Genomic DNA, 23941 nt, shown 5'->3' on the forward strand with positions numbered 1-23941 from the left:
AGGAAGGAAGGAAGGAAGGAAGGAAGGAAGGAGAAAGAAAGAAAATTGATATTTATCAGTGAATTGATAGAAACCAATTTACCTCACAGGTGTGTTGTGAAAAATGAATTTCACAAAATTGTAAAAATGTGACTACTATTAGAATGATGTTAGATATATTGGAAGAGAATTTTTTTTTCAAAAAATGTTGTATATTTTGGGGGAGGTTCACTTTTTCATCCAAGTAAGTTTTCTTTTTTTGGTCCGTACTTGTGATTTTTATCAACATTGGGAATTCTCAGTGTGGAAGCTCTACCCACTGATGGAGATGCACAGCTTCTAGTCTTAGAGAGCTGCCTGGAGAGCTGCAAGATAAATCACATGCCCAGGATCACACAGCCAGTATGTATTGGAGGCAGAATTTGAACATAGTTCTTCCAGCTCCATGGCTAGCTATTTACTATGCACTGCCTCCCAAATTTTTCATTAATCTTTACATTTAAGGGTAAAGGCTTAGTGAACATATTTCTTTTAAAAAACAATAACCACAACAAGGGTTTGGGGACATAGTGCTATGGATAGAGCACTGGCCCTGGAGTCAGGAGGACTTGATTTCAAATCTGGCCTCAGAAACTTACTTGCTATATGGCCCTGGGTAAGTTACTTAACCCCAATTGCCTCCCAAAAATAAATAAGTAAATAAATACATAAATAAATAATGATTTTAACAATCTGAATAAATCAACACTTTACTAAGTAATAGGAAGAAACCAATTTAGATCCTATCTTGAAAATTGTGCAATTCTGTCAATGATCCCAAACAGTTCACTGCCACACACAAAAAAAAGCCTATCTCTTCAATATCAATATTCCTTTGGTGCTGCTCTAAGACTGCAAATCATGGAACAATATGATCTTGAAAGACTTAAAATTGCATGTAAACCAGAGGGCAATGGAAAGATCAGTGGTGGGCTATAAGTAGGCTGCAGCATGATAACAATGACAATTTGTCACATGATGGGATGCAAAGACATTATCATGGTTGTGTTTGACTGCAAAAGGATGGGCCAGTCATATAAAGAGAATGAGACACAGCAATGTCGGTGCTCCTGAGATATAAATGAACAAGAGGAAGACTCAAAGGTTATTGAAGAATTTATGGAAAGGCCTGGGTGGGAATCCCACAGGATGAGAAGGCAGGGTGGATGTTAATCTGCCACAGTGGAGGGAGTAGAAGCACTGATGAAATCATGGGTCCATCAAAATACCATTAAAAGTCTATAGCAGCACACACCTGCAAGCTCTGCTTCCGGGGAGGTTAGGGCTGGGAGATTTCGTAAACTTGGGAGTTCTGAGCTGAAATAAACTAAGCAGATCGGGCATCTGCAATAAGTTCAGCAGCAATACATCAGGGAGCCCCTGTAAGTAGAGGGCCACAAGGCTGCCTAAGGAGAAGTAGACTGACCCATGTTGGAAATGGAGAACAGAACTCTCACTCCAATCGGTGGTGGGACTGGGCCAGTGAATGATCACTGCACTTCCAGTCTGAGCAAATACAGTGAAAGAAAAGGAAAAGGAGAAGGGAAAGGGAGAGGGAGGAGAGAGAGAAGAAAAGGAGAGGAGAAGAGGAGAGGGGATGAAGGGGAAGAGGAGGGAAGGGGAGGGGAGAGGAGGAGAGGAAAAATGGAAGGGAAAGGGAAGGAAAAGGAAAGGGGAGAAAAAGGAAAGAAAAGAAAGGAAAAGGGAAGGAAAAAGAGAAGTGAAAAGAAAAGGAAGGGAAGGGAAAAGGAGAGAAAAGATGCCCTTGTGTTTGGATATAGGACAACCATTTTGCCATTACAGAAATTACAGTTACCTAACATAAAATACTTTATTGAATATACTGGATATTTAGAAAAAAAATATGTGGCCAGGGAACTCAGTTCAATGAAAACAGCAGGATTCGAAGGAGTTAGCAAATGAAATTGCCCATGTCATATTCAATTATTGTAACTCCTTGTAGCTAGCTAGAATTCTAACCACAGACAAAGTGTGAGATGAGCAGTGCTGTCAGCTAGTAGTTGATAACAGCTATCACCACTCTGGAATCGCTTCTTCATAAGTCTACAGTGGAGGGGAGAGGAGCATAGAAACCCCAAGAAAAAACAAAATTTATCTGAGTCTGTGTAATAACCTATCTTAATGCATGGTTCTGTTGGGCTAGCATCTTTTTCTTTCAATAGTTGATGCCTTTGGGTTTAGAATTGTGTCCACTCAGACAGATTGTTTTAAACATCTACAGCACTGCAAGACAGATTAATTATTTCTCTGCTGCAGAATAAATACTCTTTTGTAAATGTCCTGAATAGGGTATGCTCATTTAGCAGTGGTCATATAATGGGTTTCGCATAAGGATATGACGAACAAATCTATGCTTCACTTAAAGACTAAAGAAAATGTATTTGTTGAACAAGCCACCAGGTGAAATGGGCACTGTGGGCAATCAATGCACTGTCCTGAATTTTTAGTGCTTGGCGTTTCTTCTCAGATTTCAAGTATGCAAGCATTTGAAGGATACTCAAAGGTGGGGACTTCTCCATATCGAGAGGAAAGGATTTTCGTTCCCAGAACTCCACGTGTTCCACCATACTTTGGCTTTAGAGTGAAAGGAAGGAGAAACCCTCATTCCTGATCATTCACGATCCTTATCATTATAATCATAGTATTGTAGATCTAGAACCGGAAGGGAACGTGGATCTTGTTTAGTCCAGAGGTGGGGAACCTGTGGCTTGGAGGCCACATGTGGCCTTCTAGGTCCTTGGGTGCAGCCTTTGGACTGAATCCTGGTTTTACAGAACAAATCTTTTTGTTAAAGGGGTTTGCTCTGTGAAGTTTGGATTCAGTCAAAGAGCTGCACTTGAGGACCTAGAGGGTCATATGCGACCTTGAGGCCACAGGTTCCCCACCCCTGGTTTAGTCCAAATTTCTCATTTTATAGAAAGGAATCTAAGGCCCAGGTAAATTAAGAGTAAGAGTTAAGATTGGTGGAGCCAGTATTAGAACTGAAGTCTCTGACTTCAAATCTGGTATACAATCATCACTTGCCCTATGCTGGTTTTGGTTATTCACAGGTTGGCCATCAATAATTAAATGGGAATTTTTGGAGATTTGCAGCATACTATGGAAAATTGCAGATGAAACACGTATGTAAAGAGAACAGAAATTAGTAAGTCATAAATGCATGAATGTTATCTATTATTAATCTATTTTATCATTTACTACCATAAGTATAAATACATAAATTCATTTAAAATAGTTCAATTTTGTTAGACACTTCAGTGGGCTAAAAAACCAGACTACTCACTCTCTTCAGGAATGCCTCCTCTTTGTCATTAAGACTCAGTCACATGATTTTCTCCCCGAGTGATCATTGCATCTTGTAGAAGCAATTGCTGTAGCTATGTTGGTGCTAGGAAGACTTTGCACAGTATTTGAGACATAGAAACCACAACCATTTTATGGGTACAGTGTGCTCTTTTACTTGTTTTTTGTGTTAAATAAGTATGACCTGAATTATTAAAAATAAAGGTTGGGGTGGGGCCTAGAGTTATTTGTGGTTTTTTACATTCATGGGGGTCCTGTAAAATGTTGAGGGACAACTCTATTTACTATCCCACTCTACTCCCTCAGAGTCTCCATTTTACTATCTCTGGTTGCCTTTGCCCTACACTCCTTGGCAACATACTGGATTTGGAGGAATGAGAGTGAGGAGTACAGAATTGTCACCTAGGTTTCAAGTGTGGTATGCTCAACAGTAACAGGAAAGTTCCAAAGAGGGGAGAGTTTGGGGGCAAAGTTATACAGTTCAGTTTTGGACATGTTGAGATTAAGATGTCTGTGGAGGACAGCTAATTCAAGCTGTCCCATAGAAAGCTGGATATTTGAGATTGGAGGTCAGGAGAAGTTACCACCTAATTGCCTTTAAATTTGACTAGCCCTGACTGATTGTTAATATCCCCTGAACCGCAGTTTCCTCAACACTGAAGTGAGAGAAGTATACTAAATAAGCTCTAATATAGCGGACACTGTATGGTATAATGAGAAGACACTAGCTACCTGTGTGACCTTAGCTGAGTCATTTAATATCCCTGAGCCTTAGTTTTCTAAGTTATAAAAGAAAGGGTTGCCTTAGATGAATTCTCTTGGGTCCAAGTCTCAACCTGTGATCTTTCCATTTTTAAAGTTATGTGACCCAACAAATCCCAGAAAGTAAAGGTATATAGGAAAAACTATAGCCTGGACAATAGAATGAGCAACATACATGCGAGTAGCACATCGAGTGAAGTAGAGCTTAGAAACCTATATCACCTTTGGTGGTCCTATTTCTCACACATGCAGAAAGTGTTCTGTTGGTCTCCATACCTCTCTAGGCTATACTGCTAGGTTCTCCACTGGACTTTCTCTACAATCCATTGAAACTTTTTTACCCCGGAAGCTCACTCCACCTTTGGATTACTTTTCTCCTAGGAAGTATTTTCCAACCTTGAGTCCTCACCTTCTGATGAACCAGTTCCTCTTAGAACCTCCAATATGAGAAGGAAGCTCAGGCCCAAAATGTCTTCATCCCTCTTCCATACCACACCGTTGACTCATCTCCACAAGACTTCGTCCACCACATGGTACCTTCTCCCTCCTCCTCCCCATCAACTCCCTTTTATGTACTGCCTTCTCCAATTAGAATATAATCTTCTTGAGAGCAAGGACTGTCTTTCTTTCTGCTTATATTTGTATTCATAGGCCTAGTACAGTGCCCAGCACAAAGTAAGCACATAATAAATAAATGTTTGTTGACTATTAATCTGTCCTAATGTGACTAGTTAGGAAACAGTTGGTGATAATGTTATAGGCCAAAAAAATTTATTTTGTGTGTGGGTAAAGATTTTGACAGCCTATTGAGAGGGTTGTCTGAATTCTGCCTTTAAAATAGGCTTAATGCAAGTTACTCATTTCAGGTTTATTTTAGGTTGTGTTGTTTCAGTTCAAAAGCCATTTCCAGGGCTTTTGGTTCTAAAGCCATTTCTAGACACTATGTTTGTTCAGTTTGCTCCCAGGTCACGTTTGTTAAGAGATGTTGGGTTGCCTCTCCTGATACTAACACAACACTTGGCATACATGCAATGAAAATTCTGTTATTACAGCTTTTGGGGTGGACAAGTTTTGTGGAACATGAAGTACAATACAATATGTTTTTGGTATTCTTTTGGCTGATAATTCCCTACATAAGCAACTCAGTTCTGGCAGTGCCTTATAACCCAGGGCCATATTATTATTACAATTCTTCTCTCTCCCCTCCCCCACCACAATGTCCTGTTACACAACACAAGGGAGGGGTACTCCTTCCTTTAAATAGGTGGTCTCAAGGGAGGGAACAAATGGCTAGAGGCAGTGGGACCTACCCCAAACCTGGCCTGAAAGGCAGCTTGGAGAACAATGACTCATTAAATACTGTTTTAGATCTCAAGAGCCCCTAGGGAAAAGAACTACATATCTTCTTCCAACTGCAAATTTCCACCATTCTGAGAATCATGCCACACATCCAGCAGGCACTCAATAAAAAGTAGGAATTATTATTATTATTATTACCATCATCAACATCATCACCATTGCCTCAACAAAGCCCAGAGAAGCACTTATTCCTTAGAAACTTCTTCCCCAACTATCTCATCCTTCTCAACTGTGGGTTACTTGACATGATTCAGCCTACACCAAAGCCAAAATCAATGTACTTTTATCCAAGCTGGATTTCAAGAACTGTGCCATTCTTGTTGGGGCTCAATATAAACTTTGACATTGTGAAAAATTCTTAGAAATCACAGCAAGAATTTGGAACTATGCCCAAAGGGACATCAAACTCTGCAAACCTTTTGATACAGCAATGCCATCACTAGGTCTACATCCTAAAGAAATCAGGAAAAGAGAGAAAGGACCTATTTGTACAAAAATATGTATAGCAGCTCTTTTTGTTGTGGCAAAGAATTGGAAATTGAGGGGATGCCCACCAATTGAGGAATGGCTGAACAATTTGTGGCATATGAATGTAATACTATTGTGCTATAAGAAATGATGAGTAGATGGATTTCAGAAAAACTAGAAAAGACTTGTATAAACTGATGCAAAGTAAAATGAGAAGAACCAGGAGAACAATATACACAACAATAGCAATACTGAATGATGATCAACTATGAATGACTTAACTACAGTTGACTTAACTATTCTTACCAATACAATGATCCAACACAATTTCAAAGGACTCATGATGAAAAATACTATACACATACGGAGAAAGAACTGATGGAGTCTGAATGCAGATGGAAGAATACTATTTTTCATTTTATTTTCTTCAGGTTTTTTTTGGTCTGTTTCTTCTTTCACAACATGACTAATATGAAAATGTTTTACATGACTGTCAAATTGCTTACCATCTTAAGGAGGGGAAGCTTAAGGAGGGAGAGAGAAAAATTGGAACTCAAAATTTTTATTAAAAATGAATGTTAAAATTATCTTTATATGTAATTGGGGGAAAATACTATTAAAAAAATCATGACAAGTACTCATTTTCTTACATCTGAAACTGATCTACATTTGCACATTTGCTTTCTGTAAAAATTCACTCATCTAAAAATGAAACCACCAAATGACCATTCCAATGGTTCCATGTGTTATCAATATGATATGTATTCATTTTTATAGCCTATGAGTACTAAGCCCATACGTTAATGCAAAAGATGTCATTGGTCCTCTTCAAGAAGGAAGGAAGAGCAAAAAGAACAACAAGGGTTCTGCATGAAAGCTACACAAAGAGGAGGAGTTCCAAAGCAGGTGTTGTGATTTAAACTTTGTCACATATTTCTTAAAGGTGTGCATCACTCCAATTATAGTGGTCTAAGTATCAGCTTACTCCTCTTATGAAGGGGGTCTTTGTGGAAAAGAGTGAGTTAGGTTCTTAGGAGAACATCTTGTATTAACTGTTTTTACCATGTTATTTGAGAATAAGGCTGATATAATATCAAAACAGACCTGCCAACTCTGCTTATAGCTTTATGCCAAGTAAAAACTAAATCAGTCTCTGAAAACTGGAGAAAAGAACAAATACTGACCACACTATAGTCTCTGCTTATTCAGGGCACTTTTGACAACTTGAAAATTAGAAGGAAAAGAGTTTGGATTTTCCTACTTAATTGAAAGGATGGTACATTATGAGATGGATTTAAATATAATTCAAGTTAAATCATGTCCTGCATATTCAAAAAGCCTGTTACAAAAGCTAATGAGGAAGACCTTAACCCTATCCTAGACACCAGTGTTCTAAACAACTGCCACTAAGCTTTTGCCCTTCCAGTCTTAAGCTAGTCTAAATTGAAGAAACAAAACAATGTAAACCAGTCCCTTGAAAGTTAGAGAACAAGAGGATGAGAGAAAAAAATGGACTATTAGGGATAAATTTTCAGCATCCTGTATTATTTAACATCAGCTGAGGATCTATCTACAATGTGCCAAGCAACATACACATCAAAACTCAAATTCTTAATATAAGAATTTACTTACATTGTCTACAGATAAGAAAAGACTAGACCTATAGTTGCATAAGCCTACAGATCTCCAAAACCTTTGTTGAAAGTCTTAGAAGGCACAGCACCTAATCTTGGCAAATCACTTCTCTCTTTTTCAGTATCATTGAATTCTACACTTTGTTGTCAGTTTTTACCAAGCCAAGAAGTTGTGAACAGACTTCCTACACTAAAGACTTGATCATCATTTGGACATTATTCTATCTTTTTTGAAGCTCAATTTTGCATATTTATATAATCATATTTTGTGTTTCATTTCGGAAATTCTGATGTATCTAGTTCTAATTCTCAAAATATCATATTATATGTAAAATGTATATTACATGTAATATACATTTTATATATAAGGATATATGCATGTGTCTGTGTGTAATTTATATTTAATATAATATGTTATTTTGTTGGAATCTCTGGACTATTTTTAATATATAATACTGGTCATCTAGTCTAAGAGGGTAATTTAATCTAAACATTAGATTGGGAAATCTTACAGTCTTTGGAATCATAAGCTTCAACCATGCAAGTTGAATCCTTTGCCCTTCAAAGCTACACTAATCAAAGGTAGTGTAATTTATTACTACATGAGATTAGGAGATCATTTTAAAGTCATGCTATACCCTCTTGAGGCATGAAAATAAAATCCCATGAAACTTTTTCTCTAGTTGGACTGGCCTTGACTGAAAAAGTTGGAAAACTGGGACTCAGGTTTTTTTAAGTTGTTCAATAGAATTGAACTTCAGGAATGCTTGTCTATTAAGTTATTAATTTTGAAAATTGATCCAAGAATGCACAGATGAAGTGATAGAGGTGCTTCAGAAGGACTGTCAACCCATACATTAATTGATGCAAAGTGAAATGAGCAGAACCAGGAGAACATTGTACACAGTAATAGCAATACTGTGTGATGATCAACTATGAATGACTTAGCTCTTCTCAGCAATACAATGATGCAAGACAATTCCAAATGACTCATGATGGAAAATGCTATCCACATTCAGAGAAATAACTGGTGTAATCTGAGTGCAGATTGAAGCATACTATTTTCACATTATTGTTTGTGTGTGTGTTCCTTTGATCTGTTTCTTCTTTCACAACATGACTAATATGGAAATATATTTTATACAATTATACATATATAACCTTTATCAAATTGTTTATCATTTTAGAAAGGGGGGATGAGAGGGAGGGAGGGAGAAAATTTTGGAACTCAAAACTTTCTTAAAATAAATGTTAAAAATTGTCTTTACATATAATTGGGAAAAATAAAATACTATTAAAAAAGAACTGTCAACCAAACCTCCTTGATGTCTTAGCAAATTACATCATAAATTCTTAGGAGCTTAAATTGAATCAATCTCCTTAGAATTACTCTGAGACAGTAATTCCTTTGGGGATATCTTCAAATCAAGTATTTATTTAGCTCTATTTCTATGATACCAAAGATAATTTATTAACCAGTGTGAATGATGTTCAAATTGCCCTGGGTCAAGTCTGCCTATAATACCCAAATGAATTATTCATTAGTATTGGGGAAACCATGGAGAATAACACTATCAACAGGCATCAGACCAAGACTGGTAATTTGAAGAGGAGAAAGAAAGGAACAGGGAATGAAGAATGGTTAACTGGTTGGAAAGCAGCATGGTAGAATGCAGTGAGCAATGGACCTGGTGTCAAGACCTAGGTTTGAGTTGTGGCTCTTCTACTTAATAACTATGTAACTATGAGCATGCCATTTTCTCCCTCTGAGTCTCAGTTTCCTCATCAATAAATTAGAGATAATACCAATACTTGCACTACCTACCTCATTAAAGTTGTTTTGAAGAAAGTTCTTTGTATATTGCAAGTCAATATACAGATATAATTATTATGTCTGTAGACATAATTATTATTATTATTATGTGCCTACTATGTATGATGCATTATGGATACAAAAGTCAAGAAGTTCCCAGGTCAACCACAAATTTATTTCACTAATAAAACCATCATAGGTTCATTAAGCAGTGAGGTAGTGTAGTAAATAAAGGAAGACCTGTATTCAAATCCAGCCTTAGATACTTAGTTTACTGGAAGATCCTAGGCAAGTCATTCAACCTCTATCTATCTGTCTTGGATTTCCTTACCTGGAAAATCAGGTTAATAATGGCACTTACATTCCAGGGTCCTTGTGAGAAGTAAATGAGATATTTACAGAGCACTAGATACATGCTAGAGCTATTATTGTAATTATTATTACCCTACCTATTACTGAAGGCAAGCTGTGGCATTCATGTACTGTCAGAAGAATCAGGCAGGCAGAAAATGTGATGAAACATTCTGACTTGGATATGCCCATGAAACTAAAGACATTGATATTGTAGAAAGAGCTCCCATTCCTTCAGCAAATGAAGCTGAAGGATTTTTCCTTATTTAATACAATAGTTGCTCTCTGTCTTCATCTTTCTATGCCTAAGCCTATGCTTATATTTGTAGGCAGTTAAGTGGTGCATTTAAGTCAGGAAGATCTGACTTCAGATCCAACCTCAGACACTTAATAGCTGTGTGATCCTACCCTCTCTCTGCCTCAGTTCTTTATCTGTAAAAAGAGGATAGTGAATTACCTCACAGGGCTGTTGTGAGGATAAAATGAAATAATACTTATAAAGCATTTTGTAAACTTTAAGGTTCTATATTAATACTAGATTTTTATTTATTATTATTAATATAATTATTAATATAAGCATATTATTATAATTCTTAATAATATTGTTAATTATTTATTTATAGTTATATCTATAAATACTAAATTTATTATTATTATTATCTCTGCATTTTTGACACTATTAACACAGTCTTTAATGATATACTCTTTTCTTCTCACTTGGCTATCAAGACTATACTCTCCTAGTTCTTCTTCTTTACCCTTTTTCCATTCCCCTTCCTGACCCTTTATTTCTGGCCTACTTTTACAATACTTTCCATTTGCAATTTCACAGCTTCTGCTATTATCATGAAGATGACTCCCAAATCTTTCTCCAACTCATATCTTTCTTTTAAATTCCAGAAGAGAATTTCAAACTACCTAAGACTATCTCTGGGCAGATAGGTGGTACAGGGGATAAAGTGCCGGGTCCAACTTGGCCTCAGACATTTCCTAGCTGCGTGACCCTGGAAAAGTCACTTAACACTGTTTGTCTCAGTTTCCTCATCCATAAAATGAGCTGGAAAAGGAAATGGCAACCCACTCCAGTCTCTTTGCCAAGAAAATCTCAAATGGGGTCATGAAGAGCTGGGCACTACTGAACAACAAAACTACATTTACCACTTATGTCTCCCTAGTGCCATGAATGCCATGAACATTTAGTAAATAAATTCAGATGTAAAACAGTCATGTCCTGATGACTTAAGCAAAGAAAGTATTTAGAAAAGGTGAAAGAGTTGAAATAATACTGGCGATGGAGTTTGCCCATCTTTCTCCCTAATTCAATAAACACAGACTGTAACTTTTCTCCCAAAATCTTCCTGCTTTTTAATTTTCCTGTTTCTGTCAGTGATGCCACCGTTCACCCAGTCAAGAATGTTTCAGATCTTAAATATTTATCATTCTTTTTCTGTTCTCTCTTTTTATCTTCCAAAACCACTTAATTTTCAAAGCCTATCAACTGTCTCTCCACAGTATCTCTTTTCTCACTTACCACTTTTTCTCTGTTTCCACTACCATGACCCTACCACAAGGACTTGTGACCACCTGCCTGGATCACTGGGATAGACAATCAAGCTGTCTAAACACCTAGAATCTCTCCCCATTCTGATCCAACCTTGACACAATGTAGTACAATTTTTCTTAGGCACAGATGTGATCACATCACCTCTCTGCAGAAATCCTTCAGTGGCTCCCTACTACCTTCCAAAAATGTAATACCTTAGCATGTCATTCAAGGCTATCCACATTTTTGACAGATCTTTATTTTTCCAGCCTTATCTCATGCTACTCCCCTCCCCCTACTCTTTGCTTCAGTCATACTGATCTATTTCTATCCAATGTTGTCATGGTTCCATGGCTTTGTTCCAAATGTTCCAAATTCCTGGAAGACCTGCTTCTACCTGTCAAAATCCAAAATATCCTTTAAGAATCAGGTCAAATGTTACTTCTTTCCTGATTCCCCCTCTAAATAATTATCTTTACTGCTCCTTCCCATCTTGAACCTTATGTATTATTTGGTTTGCACCTCTCTCATTCACTTACTAGGTATCATTTTGGAATATGATTTTATATATATATATATATATATTATATATATATGGGGGGGGAGAGAGAGAGAGAGAATCAATCCCAGGGATGTTGTTATGATAACCAGGACAGCATTGAAACCAACATGCTTAGTTTGTTATTTGATTTAAAGATGAGAGACAAGTTATACCAAAATAGAGATTAGTTGTTTCCTACATAATCTTCTTTCTTCTTTATATGCAGAAGTGCTTATTGGTGTCTGTTAAATACAAAATTACAAAATCTATTTTTAATATTTTTTGAGTACTCTGTGCTAGTTGTCGAAATTGAATCAGGATGTTTTTGTAACTGAATCACAGAGAAAAGGATGGGCAAACCCTCCATCACCAGTATTAATTCAACTCTTTCACCTTTTCTAAATGCTTTCTTTGCTTGAGTCATAAGGACATGACTGTTTTACATCTGGATTTATTTATTAATGTTCGTGGCATCCATCACACTGAATATTTATGGGGATAGAAAAATATTCAGGTGGATTGAAGTGACTAGGACAGCTTGAAGAAGAGAAGATTTAGGAGAACACATATTTGAAGGGTTGTTCCATTGAAGAAGGATTAGATTTATTCTGATCGGACACAAAGGACAGAAGTAGTCTCAAAAGGTGGGCATTGTAAAGACTTAGATTTGTGCTTTATATATGGAAGAACTTTTAAAATTAGAACTAATCAAAGTGGAATGGGCTACCTAGCAAGGTAGTAGGTTTTGTCTTACAGGATGTCTCCAAGTGCAGGCTGGAAGACTGCTTATAAAGAATTTTACGAGAAGATTCCTATCCAGACACAGGCTGAACTAAACTGAGGTCCCTTCCAACTCTTATATTATGTGATTTTGTGAAAGAGTTTTGAAGTATGAAGAAAACAAGGTCTCTATCCTCAAAGAAGTTAAGCACTAGAGAAGATTGAATCACAGAATCTTAGAGTTAAAGGTAGCTAAAATCATTCAGTCCATTTCCATACCAGAAGCATGAGTGCCCTCAAACAAGCATTTTTAACCAATTTTGCATCATGGACCCCCTTGGTCAATCTAGTAAAGTCTTTAAACCCCTTCTTAGAATAATGTTTTTAAATATGCAAAGTAAAATACATAGACACAAAGGAAACCAATGATGTTGAAATAAAATTATGAAAATATTTTTTAAATCAAGTTCATGAACCTCAAATCAAGCACCCTTACTACAACAGCTTCTAACAACTAGCCATTTATTCTCTGCTTGAATGCCTTCAGTTTGTGGACCTTCCTAACCTACATGATAGCTTGATTTATTTTGGACAGCCTTTACTTTCTTCTTTTTGGCAAATCTTTCTCCCCATACCTTCCATCCACTAGCCCTAATATTGCTCTTGGGCCACAAAGAATAAGTTAACCTTCTTCTCCATGCTAGGGCTTTAACTATCTGAAGATGGTTATATTGTCTTCACTACAGTCTTCTCTTGTTGTTCAGTCATTCAGCTGTGTCCAACTCTTCATGACCATATGGACCACAGCATGCCAAGTCCTTCTATCTTCCACTTTTGAAGTCTGTCCAAGCTCACATTCTTTGTTTCCATGATGCTATCTATCCATCTCATCCTCTGCCATCCCCTTTTCCTTTTGCCTTCAGTCATTACCCAAATCAGAGTCTTTTCCAATGAGTAGCCATCTTCTCATTATGTAGTCAAAGTAGTTAAGCGTCAGCTTCAGTCTTTGTGATTCCAGGCCAAACATCCTTTCTTGTATCAATCGATCAATAAACACTTATTAAGCATCTAATATGGGCTAGGCATTGTGATAAGTACTGGAGATACAAAAAAAAAGTACCTGCCCTCAAAGAACTTACAATATAATAGGGGTGACAACATGAAAACAAATTTATACGAAGTATGCTATATACTGGATAAATAGGAAGAATTAATAGAGGGAAGGCTTTAGAATTAAGAGGGTGGGGAAGGATTCTTGTAGAAAATAGGATTTTAGTTGGGACCCATAGAAGTTATAGAAGTTATAGAAGTACTACCACCACTCTGTCAATCTCTTCTCGAAGTGCTTCTGTAATCAGGACACCTAATAAAATATAGGATAGAGAAAGAGGCATGATGTGGCAGGACAGGATAGCACAGAGGGGGCCTCTCTTGTATTAGATACTATGCTGCTATTCATACAGCCTATATATTAGCTGTTTTTGTCAGTCACATCCCACTGTTGACTCATACTGAGATTTTAATCAATCACTTCAATGCTTTTAGCATATTAATTTCATCGGTATTGGTACTGCAGTCACAGACTGCATGCTCTCTGTGAGGGTTTGATAGTTGCCAAGGTAAAAAAATTAATCATAATAATAAAATTTAAATAAAAAACACCAACACTCTGCAATCGGCCATGATGAGGAGCTTCTGTAGACTGATCCTAGGATGAGACATATGGTCACTCACCAGGCTCATATCTGAAAACTTTCCCAGCTGCTAGGACCTGCCACAGCTTGCACTCTGCCAGCATAGCCTTCAACAGTCCAGGGTCAATTGCACATCACAATGAGGTGTCAGAGTGAGACCTGAATGGAGGTTACGTCAATTAAAATCATTTAACCTTTTCCATGTGAACAACTATTAAACTACATTTCCCCAATCCTATGCTGGCATAGTTAGTTCAGTTTTTTAGCCTCGGTAAAGGACTTTATTTTTTTCCCACTTAATAGTATCTTATTTTTTCCAATTCCATGTAAAGATAGTTTTGAATATTCATTTTTATAAGATTTTGAGTTCCAAATGTTTTTCTCCCTCCCTCCTTTCCTCCCTTCCCTCTCCATTCTCCAAGATGGCAAGCAATCTGATATGGGTTATACATGTACAATCATATTAAACATATTTCCACATTAGTCATGTTGTGAAAGAAGAATCAGAACAAAAAGGAAAAAAAACACAAGAAAGAAAAAAACAAAAAAAGTGAAAATAGTACGCTTTGATCTGCATTCAGACTCCATAGTTCTTTCTCTGGATATGGATAGCATTTTCCATCATGAGTCTTTTGGAATTGTCTAAGATTATTGTATTGCTGAGAAGAGCTAAGTCTATCAAAGCTGACCATCACATAATGTTGCTGGTACTATGTACAATGTTCTCCTGGTTCTGGTCACTTTTCTCAGCATCAGTTCAAGTAAGTCTTTCCAGGTTTTTCTGAAATCTGCTCATCATTTCTTATAGCACATAGCATTCTATTATATTCATAACCATAACTTGTTCAATCATTCCCCAATTGATGGGCATCCACTCAATTTCTAATTCTTTGCCACCACAAAAAGAGCTGCTACAAATATTTTTGTATATGTAGGTCCTTTTCACTTTAGATAAAGGACTTTAGTCTTATACTGATTACAGTCTACTTTGTTAGATTGGTTCTATCCTACTGAGACCTTTCTGGATTATAATTCTGTCATCCAGCACATTAACTATCACTTCTGAATTTGTGTCATCTGCAAGTCTGATAAGCATGCCAACTATGCCTTTGTCTAAAATATTCGTTTTTTTAAAATGTTAGAGGACAGAACTGTATACTTGCCATTAGATACCTCCTACCATGTTGAAATCTGTTCATCATTCAACCACTGGGGTATGGCTATTCACCTTTTTCTGAATCCTTTTAAGTATACTATCATCCAACGCGTATCTCCTCATCTCAAAGAGATCATGAAAGACTTCATCAAATACCTTCCTGAAATCCAGATACATTTCACAATAAAACATAGTCCTTGCCCTCATGAAACACAATCTAATAGCGACAAATGAGAAATACACAACTAGAATGCAAAATTAGTCATGATAAGTACATTATTATTATTATTATTTTAGGCAATTGGGGTTAAGTGACTTGCCCAGGGTCACACAGCTAGTAAGTATTATGTGTCTGAGGCCAGATTTAAACTCAGGTCCTCCTGACTTCAGGGCCAGTGCTCTATCTACTGCACCACCTAGCTGCCCCATGATAAGTACATTAGAAAGGTGCAAAAGAAAACTGAAGTCCTGAAGTTTTGTTGGAAAGGTAATATATGCTTCCCTTTTCCCTTTGAAAATCTGATGATGCATTTCCCAATTGTTAAACAGTCAAAGGAAATGAACAGGCAGTTTTCAGAGGAAGAAATTAAAGTTATCTATAGTCACACGAAAAAATGTTCTAAATCACTGTTGATTACAGAAATGCAAATCAAAACAACTCTGAGGTACCACATCACATCTATCAGATTGGCTAACAAGACAAAACAGGAAATTGATGAAGTTTGGAGAAGATGTGTGAAAATTGGAACACTAATGCATTGTTGGTGGAGTTGTGAACTGATCCAACCATTCTTTCTGAAGAGCAATTTGGAACTATGCCCAGAGGGCTATAAAACTGCACATACCCTTTGACCCAGCAATACCACTTCTAGGGCTGTATCCCAAAGAGATCATAAAAATGGGAAGAAGACCCACATGTACACAAATATTTATAGCAGCTTTTTTTGTGGTGGTAAAGAATTGGAAATTGAGGTGATGTCTGTCAATTGGGTGAACAAGTTATGGTATATGAAGGTAATAAAATACTATTGTGCTATAAGAAATGATGAGCAAGTGGGCTTCTGAAAAACTTGGAAAGACTTGTATGAACTGAGGCTGAGTGAAGTGAACAGAATGAGAAGAGCATTGCATACAGTAACAGTCACATTGTACAATGACTGACCTTGATAGATGTAGCTCTTCTCAGCAATGCAAGGATTTAAGATAACTACAAAAGACTCAAGATGGAAAATGCGATCCACATCCAGAGAAAGAACTGTGGAGTCTGAATGCAGATGGAAGCATACTATTTGCTTTCTTTTTTGTTGTTTTGTTTCTTCTTTCTTGTGGCTCCTTCCATTAATTCTAATTCTTCTTTACATCATGACTAATTTGAAAATATGTTTAATATGAATGTATAAGTAGAGCATATATCAGATTGTGTGCTGTCTTGGGGAGAGAGAGGGGGAAGGTGGAGGAGAAAATTCAAAACTCAAAATCTTATGAAAGTGAATGTTGAAAATTAAAAGTAAATTAATTAATTATTAAAAAAAAAAAACAGAAAATCTGATGATGCTAAAAATGAACCTATTCAGAATTAACTGAAGAAGCAAACTTTCCGTAAGGAATAATACTGGTGAGAAATCCCATAATACTTTGTGCTAACTAGGAAAATAGAGTGAAGAGGGAGAAATGATTGTAAGAGGAGAGCAAGAATAACCCTGATTGAAGTAATCCCACTGGAAATTATATTGCTTCATATAACTTTTAAATCCTATTAAATTTTCTCAATGCATGCTATCTTTTTTGATTTATTTTGATGTCTATAAACAAGAACTTCAAGAATTCTGATAAGTGAATTAAAACCTTGAAAAACTTCAATAAGGTGATTAGTTAGCATAACAATGTTTTCAAAAACTCTTCTTTATCTAGTACCAAAGTGCAGAAAAGGTCATCCTATGGAAATAAATGGCTAATTCTGTAGTGCACTCCTCTCCACACTCCACCTCCATGCCCTGTCTAGCCAACTAACTGTTTGTATTCATTTCTTTGTTTGTGAAAATGAACCAAAAGAAACTTGGCCCAGTCCCAAATCTCTTGGATTTGGGCCTATTCTAAAAACAAGCAGGAGCTACCTGGGATTTTTTAATTATTATTATTTTTGTTCATTTAAACTCTTTCAATGCCAGGGGTCAGCGGGATGTCAAAGGCAGTGTCTGCAGCTCAAGTCAAGTCTGTGGCTGCTCTTATCTACCTACGCAGTGTTTTGCTGCTGCCAGAAAAGCCTTAATTATTTTTAAAAATTCTAAATGGAAACACATGTGCTTGTGAAAAAGCCCATAAAAGGGTGGGGGTAGGGATAAGAAGAGAGAATATATATAATTCATAGACAGTATAGCAAGCAAACAAAAAAATTGAAAATGCATGTGGCTAAACCCTGTAAGATATATATTCAAGTAGTGAGCTATACTGAGGCATTGTTTCTTGGAAAGTCATTAGTTGGGTTTATAGATTTTTTAAAAGCCTTAAGCAAAGTAGTTACACAAGATTGGTATGTGATGTATGTTCTAAGCTACACCTTTCTGCCAGTTGGGTCTATAAGTCACACAGCCCAACACTTCTTCCTGCCAAATGGGGAGTGGGCTGTCATAAATTATCTCTCACATCAGTCATCAGCCCTTTTGATCATTCATTGTACACAGAGGATTATAGAGGAAATTGGAGACTTGGTTCCCAACTCAAAGAGATTATAATCCAAGCTGTTTCTATGGGAAAGGGAGAGAAGAGAGAGAGAGAGAGTAGGAAGGAAGGTGATGAGAAAAACTTAAATAAATAACACTAACTTACATTCATAAAGTACTTCGGGACTGCAGCACACTTTCAATATCTCATCTGATCCTCACAACAGCCCCATGAAAGAGCCAGGGCGACTTTTAGTATCCCCATTTTAGTGATGGGGAAATTGATGCTCAGGAATGTTACACAACCACTTGCCCACGATCATACACTCGGCTGAGCTGGTATTTGAAACCCAGGTCTTTTTACTGTGAAAGAAAACTGTTCTTTCATTATTTTTTCATGCTGTTTCATGTCACCATGGTAACATAAAATGTTTACCATGTAGAGATAGAGACGGGGCCTATCATTTCATTGGGAGGGGAAAGAGGAAGGGAATAAACATTTACATAGAGCCTGCTACGTACCAAGCACTGGGCTTAAGTGCTTTACAAATACTATCTCATTTTAATCTCGTTTCATAATTGAGGAAACCAAGACAGAGGTTAAGTGATTTACCAAAGGTCATTTAGCTAGTATTTCCTAGTCTAAGGCCCAATTTGAACTCAGGTTTTCCTGACTCTAGGCCTATCTCTCTATCCACTGAGCTGCCTAGCTGTCTCACTGGTATAAGAAACTCCTCCTATGAATGCAAGTTTGCATTTCTTTGCAATTTATAAGTCTTGATACAGTTGCCTAGAGCAATGAGAGGTTAAATGACTCAACTAGGCTCGCGTAATCAGTATGTGTTATAGATGGAACTGTAGCCCAGATCCTCCTGGCTGTATTACTTCAAATTACCTTTCAATCTCATGTAACTAGATTGATTTGAACCTAGCCTAATATGGAGATGGGAAATCTGAAATCCTAGGTAGTTAAATATGGGAGAATGTTTTACTTTAATATTAATATATTGTACTCAGTGTATGTATGTGTGTGTGTGTGTGTGTGTTTTTAAGTCAACAAAAATGTACTTACTGATCACCAACTATATGCTAGGTGCTGTGGGAGACATAAAGCATATTCTTTTCCATCAAGGAGTTTATACTCTAATTCAAGAGGAAGGGAGATAGGGGAGAGGGAAGAAGATATTTCCTTGTGAAAAATATAAATAACAATATATTGTATGTAATACGTGAATTTATAAGTGAGCAAAAATAACAAAATTATTTGGATGGCAGAGTGATATGGTGAAAAGAATTTTAATGCTGTATTGGGAATCAGAGACTTAAGTTTGAATTCTTGTTTTGCTACTTATATCATTGGGTGACCCTGAGCAAGGCCCTAGTCCTCATTGGGTCTCAATGTCTTCATCTCTCAAATGAGGGAGTTAGATTAGAAGAACTCGAAAGTCTCTTCCAGCACTAAAGCCATTATTCTAGAAGGGGAGTTGAATAAATAATAAATAAGTAGCCAAACTATAGTCAAGTTACACCTTACTGGGGTTAGGTTCTAAAGTCAGTCCACAAGGTGAAAATAGCATGTACAGTAATCAAAATTACTATCTCTCCACAACAAGTAGTGCAGGTAAGGGACATCAGCACCAAGATTTCTAAATTTAGAATAAGGATTGGCTCTAATGGCTGAGTCTTTTGGGCTGGAGTGAAGTACTTTAACAATCACTATTCTTAGATGACAGTAGTACCGCACTAATATATTTCTCACCTAGTGTTACCACCCACTCAAACACTACCTAAACCCACTCATATCCTAGTCTGTGGGGTAAATTATTGTTTCCCATCTCATGTTCACTATTGGGCATATCTAGGCAATTTTTTTTAGTGGAATTGTGGGCTGAATCATCTGAACTGTTTAAATCTCTGTCTCTGTCTCTGTCTCTCTCTCTCACACACACACACACACACCCATCTTGCTCTCATGATCGTGTTGTTATTGTTCAGTCATGCAGTCATGTCTGACTCCACGGGACCCATGGACATTTTCTTGGCAAAGATACTTACGTGGTTCACCATTTCCTTCTCCAATGTGTCCCTATTTCACAGATAAGGAACTGAAGCAGAGAGGGCTTACATGACTTGCCCAGGGTCACACAGCTAGTAAGGATCTGATCTAAGATTGAATTTGAACTCAAATCTTTTTGACTCCAATCCTGGTGCTCTATCCATTGTACCACCTCAAGTTATACTTGAATTTAAGTAAGTTAAATGCCTATGTGAGGTGATTCTACTGTGTGCATACCCAACTACCATTGTCAAGAGATGGAGATCTGAACACTAAAGGATTCAAGGGATGAGTTTTTTTTTTAATAGTATAGACTAGATCTACACTAGGAATTATACATATGGGGCAAAATCATTTTGGGATAGGAACATATATTGGGGGTGGGTGAGAACAAAGGTATGATAAGTCTTGTGTATGGTTCATTGGAAATAGAATTCATGGGAAGTCAGAATAGTCAAAGAGACCCAGGGTTTGGATGGAGAAGACTATGAGCCAGGTATTCCCTACAGAGGAAGAGGATGGTGACCTGGAGGTCCACAGATGGCAACAAAAAGGAAATGGACAAAAAGGAAACAAAAGGAAATGGACAAACAAATTTCAATAGAAATAAGATGGTTGAAGAGAAAGGATTCAAAAGTTGCAAGCCATAGCATACAAATTCTTGAAATAAAAGTTAAATGAGTTATAGGAAGAAATAGACAATAAAACTATAATAGTAGGGGACCTCTATTTAACTCCCCAGACCTAGATAAATCTAACCATAAAAAAAGAAAGAAGTTAAGGAGATGAATAGAATTTTAGAAAAGTCAGATATGATAAATCTCTGGAGAATATAGATTGGGAATAGGAGGAAATATACCTATTTCTTAGCTGTGCATAACACCTTCACAAAAGTTGACTACGTATTAAGGCACAAAAACACAACAAAAATACAGAAAAGCAAAACTACTAAATATGTCTTTTTTTTACCATAATGCAATAAATATTACATTCAATATAGGGCTTTTGAAGTATAGATTAAAAGTGCAGTGGAAACTAAATAAGTCCTAAAGAATGAATAGATCAAAGAACAAATCATAGTAATAATCCATGATTTCATTAAATATAATGATAACAATGAGACAACATACCAAAATTTGTAGCATGCAGCCAAAGAAATACTTAGAGGAAATTTTATATCTCTAAATGCTTATACCAGTAAAAGAGAAAAAGAGTAAATCGATGAATTGGTCATACAACAATAACAACAAAACCCCTAGAAAAACAACAAATTAAAAACTTTCAATTAAACACCAAATTAGAAATCCCCAAAAAATCAAAGAAGTTGTTAAAATTGAAAATAAAAAAGTTAAACCAACAAATAATACTAGAATCTGGTTTATGAAAAAAACACCAATAAAATAGATAGACAATTGGCTAATTTGGTTTGTTTTTTAAAAAAAGAAAGAAGAAAACCCAATTACCAGTATCGAAAATAAAAAGGGTGAATGAACAACCAATGAAGATGAAATTAAAGCAACTAACGGGAGCTACTTTGCCCAACTACATGGCAATAAAACTGGTAATCTTAATGAAATGGCTGAACAAGTTATATATATATGGAATACTATTGTACAGTAAGAAATTGTGAAGGACATGGTTTCAGAAAAACCTGAGAAGACATATGAACTGATGAAAAGTGAAGTGAGCAGAACCATAAAAACAATTCACACAGAGAAATATTGTAAAGGTAATCAACAGTGACTTAGTAACTCTAATCAATATGATGATCCACCACAATTCCAAAGAATTCATGATGAAAAAAATGCTGCAAACCACCAGATAGAAAACTGATGGACTCAGAATACAGATTGAAGCATTTTTCCCCATTTCTTTCTTTTTTCTTTTTTTCCCCTAGAACATGGCTAATTCAGAAATAGGTTTTACATGACTTAATATGTATAATGGGTATCATATTTCTTGCCTTCTCAATAGGTAGGGGAAAGGATTGCAGGAAGGAGAAAATTTGAAACTGAAAATAATTTTTTTTTAAGTTGCAAGGAATATGCCTACTCCTCTTCGTATTCCTATGTCTCAGGACTGGAAAGAAAAGGAGTAACTAGCCTTATAAAAATACCAAGAGATGAGGTATCATCAGGAAGAAAAACTGATATTCAATAAGCACCAGAAGATGGAAAGAATATGAGAGGAAAATATCTAGAATCATAGGACCATTGACTTAGAGATGGAAGAAAATTAAAATTTCATTCAGAAACTAACACTCTCATTTTACAAAGTAGGAAACTGAGGCCCAGAATAGCTGAAGTGATTTACCAAAGGCCACACAGGTAACAAACAGCAAAGCAAGGATTCAAACATAGATCCTATGATTCTATATTTAATGATATTTTCTCTCTACAATAGAGGAAAGTTTTCAGAGGGTAGAGTGCAAAGGAAAAGCAAAGGAATACAGTTATTGGGAAAACGCTAGAGCTGATTTTCCAGGGGGTAAGGCATGGGGGAAAAGGATCAGCCAGTGTACCTGTTGCCAGCCATGAAGTTGCCTTTGCCATTGATTCTCCACCCTCCTCCAACCCCCATCCGAAACTGATTCTGAACACATCTGTGGTGTGGATACCCAGGAAAAGTAGCTTACCTAGAAGTAGGAGTGGGGCCAGCCCACTGAGAAGGGGAAGAGGGCTAAGAAAACTTGACTCTTCAAGGGGAGAAATAATTTTCTCTGGGTTATCTGGGGTAGAATGTGAATCATCTTTGTTATAGGTTCAACTCTGGCATAAGCATTTCTTTTATTGTCTATTCAACGGAATAAAAATGTCAGCTTTCTGATTCTGTGATCTGCCTTCCCAAGAATGAGTTGACAATATCAGGGATGGTTCATGAGAACAAAAAAAAGGTGACAAGTTAATTTTTCATCTTTTTGCATCAGTCAAACATATGTAAGCATGAGCTCAAAAGCTGATTCAGCCTGAGCTGAATTCAATCCTCCCTCCTTGATCCATATGCATCCTTCCTGAAGTTTTAAACTCAATGAATCAACCTTTCCCAACAGAGAACTACCACTCTGGTCAAAGGTCTAGGCATAGCTATTCTTCCCCATTCACTAATCTAAATCCTGATGAAACAGAAACTTACTTTTGAGAATGGCTTTTGGGGCAGCTAGGTGGTGTAGTGGATAGGGCTGTGGCCTTGGAGTCAGGAGGACCTGAGTTCAAATCCGGTCTCAGACACTTGACGCTAACTAGCTGTGTGACCCTAGGCAAGTCACTCAACCACAATTGCCTCATACCACCCCCAAAAAAGGAGAGAGAGAATGGCTTTCAGAATCACTTGCATTTTCATGAGTCAATGAACAAAGCATTCTATCATAACCAGAGACTCTCAATATAGATTGTTTGGATGATCACCATGTTATCTATCATCTTCCAGGCACCAGTAAGTTTCTGGCCTTCTTTCCTCCAGACCTCTGTAAGCAAGAACATCTTACTCTATACATCTGTACTCTAATTGCCTCATATCTTTCTATTTAGATCTCCCTAAGACTTACAGCCTGCATTTTTCAAGCCCACACTAAGCCACATGAGTCCTATTCCTATTTCCTATAACTCAACCCCTAGCTACTATTGTATTACAGAGTTTTGAGACAAATCACTTTTATTTTTGTCATCTTCATTGTTGTTTAGTTTAGTTTAAACAACAAAAATATATTTTCTCTCTCTCTTCTCCATTGAAGAAGAAAAAAAAATCCTTATAACAAATATGCACAGCTAGTATTTATGTAGCATCTTAAGGTTTGCAAAGTGCTTTGTAAATATTATCTCATCTTATGCTCATAAGAACCCTGG

The 23941-nt window shown here is 36.7% G+C and overlaps 1 protein-coding gene across 2 annotated transcripts in view; it reads right to left on the minus strand.

The window, feature by feature from the left end:
* LYPD6 (LY6/PLAUR domain containing 6) overlaps window positions 1-23941 on the minus strand; it is a 161272-nt gene that overhangs the window by 89582 nt on the left and 47749 nt on the right. Inside the window, exon 2 of one of the 2 annotated variants that reach the window (XM_027835486.1) lies at window positions 14268-14386. The exons of the other annotated variant lie outside the window; for it this stretch is intronic. The gene's annotated coding sequence lies outside the window, so the exon portion shown is untranslated. The remainder of the gene's footprint in view (window positions 1-14267; window positions 14387-23941) is intronic. 2 annotated transcript variants of the gene reach the window in all.

Source organism: Vombatus ursinus, unplaced genomic scaffold (assembly GCF_900497805.2).
Source record: "Vombatus ursinus unplaced genomic scaffold, bare-nosed wombat genome assembly UNPS02014816.1, whole genome shotgun sequence".
Lineage (NCBI taxonomy): Eukaryota > Metazoa > Chordata > Mammalia > Diprotodontia > Vombatidae > Vombatus > Vombatus ursinus.